This window comes from Notolepis coatsorum (assembly GCF_963971535.1).
Source record: "Notolepis coatsorum genome assembly, chromosome: 11".
Lineage (NCBI taxonomy): Eukaryota > Metazoa > Chordata > Actinopteri > Aulopiformes > Paralepididae > Notolepis > Notolepis coatsorum.
The window spans coordinates 89,412,723-89,417,401 of NC_140175.1; positions in this window are offsets into that span (position 1 = coordinate 89,412,723).

The following is a 4,679-nucleotide window of genomic DNA, read 5'->3' on the forward strand; positions in this document are numbered from 1 at the left end:
AATGAATGACCTTTATTTATATAGCACCCTTCACAGCACGAATGCACAGGGTGCTTTACACTACAGCTTAATATAAAAACACAATAAAACAAAATCAGAAATAAATGACAACAAACAAACAGCAGTTAAAAACAGTGAAACCAGATAGAAAAAGTAGAATAAAAGAATTTGGATAAAATCATGAGTCACTAATTAAAACAAAACTATAGAACAGTGAGGACAAGAAAAAGCGCATGCATGATGAAAGGCCTGTCTGAACAAATGTGTTTTTAGTTGTTTTTTAAAAGAGTTTTCAGAGGGGGCAGTTCGCAGGTCCAGGGGAAGAGCGTTCCAGAGCCTTGGTGCTGTCACCTCGAAGGCTCGATCACCCCTTGTTTTCAGCCTGGACCTGGGGACCACCAGGAGGTGCTGATCGGCAGATCTGAGTGAGCGGGTGTTGGTGTAGGGATGGATGAGTTCAGTGATGTAGATAGGGGCCTGACCGTGAAGTGCTCTGAAAGTGAAAGTGAGGACTTTGAAGTGAATTCTATAGTGTACCGGGAGCCAGTGCAGGGATACCAGAATGGGAGTGATGTGACATGATTTTTTTGACCTTGTGAGTAGCCTGGCTGCAGCATTTTGGACCGTTTGTAGTTTGTCTGTGGATGATTTGGTGAGACAGGTGAAAAGTGAGTTGCAGTAGTCAAGCCTAGAGGAAATAAAAGCATCATCACAATGATGATCACCAAGCTAACTTACTGTACACAGTAGGGCTGGGCAATTAATCGAAACAGAATCGCGATATCGATTCATAGACCTATGCAATCTAATTTCTAAGTTATGACGATTTTTTTTTATTAATTTTTTTTTTTTTTTTTTTTTTTTACTTTTTAAATGATTTTATCTGGGTTGAACATGATTTGTGGAACTCCCTCTGGTGTTGTGGTCGTGGTATTCACTGACCTTTGGGAAGTATTTCGACATGCACATGGGTATATTAGTGGTGTAGTGTATCTTGTAGACCAGGCCCATTGCAAGTTGCTGTACTCTGTCGTCTACTCTAAGCCATCCTAGGTTGTCAAAGTGGGCAGGGGTGAGGTGGGTTTTAGGAGTAAGGTCCAGCAGTAGTCTGACCAGTTTGTTTTGTGATGTTTGTAATCTTGTTTTTAGTGCCTTTGAGGTGCTTTCGTACCATGAGGTGCAAGCATAGTCGTAGTACCCTTGAATGAGTGCTCCTGTTAGAGTCTTCAAGGTATTCTTGTTTACCAGAGAGGAGATCCGGTACAGGAATCTAGTTCGTTGGTTGACTTAGTTTTATTACATTGGATCCCATTCTGTCACAGGAAAGATTTGCCTCTATAGGATGGAACCCAGGTAGGTAATTTCATCTTTCCTTTTAAGATAAAATAAGATATTCCTTTATTGATCCCCTTGGGGAAATTCAGGCATCATAGCAGCATGGGGGAAGGAGGGGGGTACAGGTAGTGAAAACAACACAAGCAGTGTAAACAAATAGGTCAATATAATTTACTATCTAACTAACTGAAATATATTTTCACAGTATTCACAGTGTCACATAAGGTGCAGTATGCATAAGGTAGTGTTATAATTTACTATCTAACTAACTGAAATATACATTATTCATTATTCACAGTATCACAGTATCCACATAAGGTGCAGTATGCATAAGGTAGTGCTATTGTCCTACTTGGGTTCCTATTAGTTCTAGGTCGATGTCTGACAGCAGTCCCTGCCCACTGTTGTGGAGCCTGATGGCCACTGGTATGAAGGACTGTCCGAAGCGGTTAGTTGAGTGTCGGGGGGGGTATGAGTCTGTGGCTTCCTTGTCACCTTCACCTAATATGTTTTGATCTGGTCAGGTGCGCTGTCACCTAATATCTTTTGATCTGATCAGGTGCGCTGTCACCTAATATGTTTTGATCTGGTCAGGTGCGCTGTCACCTAATATGTTTTGATCTGATCAGGTGCGCTGTCACCTAATATGTTTTGATCTGGTCAGGTGCGCTGTCACCTAATATGATTTCATCTGGTCAGGTGCGCTGTCACCTAATATGATTTCATCTGGTCAGGTGCGCTGTCACCTAATATGTTTTGATCTGGTCAGGTGCGCTGTCACCTAATATGTTTTCATCTGGTCAGGTGCGCTGTCACCTAATGTTAATATGTTTTCATCTGTCTCCACTGACCACTGACACACAGTGGGGGATGTTTTAAAAATATAATTTAATATATAATATAATATAATATAATCATTTGTGCTTCACCTAAAAATTTGGTCAGCAGCCTCCACTGATTCAGACAGTGTTGGATCGAACTAAATAGATTTATATGGACACTTTTATGGAAAGCTTCTCGAAGGGTTAAGGCTATACTCTGTCTTAGCTGGTTCGGTAAGAACAACAACAACAACAACAACAACAACAACAACAACAACAACAACAACAACAACAACAACAACAACAACAACAACAACAACAAGCTATATGGCTAGCTGGATGCAGTCATGTAAATGCGTATTTTGCTTTCCATCATCATGCCTGCTTTTTCAAACGACAGGACAGATACAACATGCCTATGGACTGTTACTGGAGTTAAGGATATGAAACCCTTTTATTTATTTTTTTGTGGACAGCTGAATGTCAACTCTTCTGGTGGTAAGTCATATGTTTAATTTACGCAAGCCAGCCTTGGCTCTTTTAACAATTTGCAAAATATGCTGTACTCATAGTCTCATACTGAAGTTATTCATATACAGTATACTAGGTCTGATCTGCTTGGGATTCCACGTGAGGTTAATGCTGTGTGAAAGAGAGCAAGAGAAAGAGAGCAAGAGAGCAAGAGAAAGAGAGCAAGAGAGCAAGAGAGAGAGAGAGAGAGAGAGAGAGAGAGAGAGATCATCGATCTCCTCTCTCTACCTCTCTCTCTTTCCAACACAGTGAGCTCTCAAGAGACACTCAAGTCAAGTCAAGAGTTTTATTTGTCACGGCATACAAGTATACAATGAAATGCGGGGGGTCTTGCCCGCAACGATTGTGCATAATACAATAGTAATATATAATAATATAATAAGAATCCAATAGAACGACATTGTGCAATAATACAAGTAATCAAAGTAGGGCATATCGGTATATGTACATGAGTTATTTACAGAGCATGGTAGGACATGCTAGGTCCTGTGGTAGTGCAATACGCTGTTAGCTACAGATGAGGCACTGGGTCTTTATGTACACTGCTATACAATGCTATATTATACAATCTCAAGTTATACTATATTCTTAAAGTGACCTTTCCTTTTGTAAAGTGACCATAAGTGTGAGCGTGTGCAGCATGAGTGTGTGTGCTCATGTTAAAGTGGCTGCTAGTGTGTGAGCGTGTACAGTGTGTGTGTTGTGTGTGTGCTCATGTGTGCTTGTGTGTGGAGAGTTCAGTGTTCAAGGCTATATGATATGTTCAAGGCTATATGATAGACAAGCTGGTGAGCTTGAGAACTGTTAGGACTATCTGACTCTAAATTGTAAACACTGCACAGACTATGGTGTGTTACTACGGTTTGGACCATCACTATTACAACTGTCTGATTGAATCCTACCACTCACTACTGTTCACTACTGTTATCACTATTATCACTATCATCATTATTACTTTGCACTTTGTTCTATGTTCTATACTCTATTATTATTATTATTATTATTATTATTATTATTATTATTATTATTATTATTATTATTATTATTATTATTATTATTATTATTATTATTATTATTATTATTATTACCTATTCTACCTGTACCCCCCCCCCCCCCCCCCCCCCCCATGCTGCTATGACACCTGAATTTCCCCAAAGGGATTAATAAAGGAACACTTGACTTGACGTCTCTTTGGATGAAAGTGTCAACTGAATGAATAAATGTCAGGAAAAATTAAAAGACTTTATGGTGACAATAACCTCTGAATCCAACTGACACGTCTCTTGCAATATGTTGTACACTCTCTTAAATATCATTTACATTCAACGGAAGTAAATATGCCACAGTGTTTGGATCAATTTTCTGTTACTACCATGACCATGGTAGGAATGGGTGGAATCAAAGCACATTCTACCAAGATTATTGAGAGAGACTTTATGACCTCCAAATCCAAACAATCTTGTTTACATTTGACATTACATTACATTTTGAATGAGCAGAAATAGTCATAATACGGGGAGGATGCGACCCTCTCTGCGTGCCCCCCTGTCTCCCTGTCTCCGGCTGTCTCGGAGTGATGACCGGAGTGTTGAACGTCCCGTGATCAAGACCGGGAGGACGCAACCCTCTTTGCGCCTCCCCTGTGCCTCAAATAGATCCGCTATCAGCTCTATCTTTAATTTTTCCAAATGTTCAGTTGCTATCGCATGCACTCATCTGTGTTTCACTACACACATGAGTGCATGCCTACCAACTGTTTTCACTGCAACACTACTATCACCGACATCTAAGAAGGGAGATCCCCCCTTGAATGGCCCTTCTAAGGTTTCTCTATTGAGCCGTACTGTATTGTACCCATTCTGCAATCTGTTAAATAAAGTTTTCATTCATTCATTCATTCCTCCACATTGCCTGTGGTGCATTTTTTCCTATTGCTAGGTTTTAGTGAGTTTTTCCTATACCTTCGTGTGGGGTATGTCTGGGAGTGTTGCA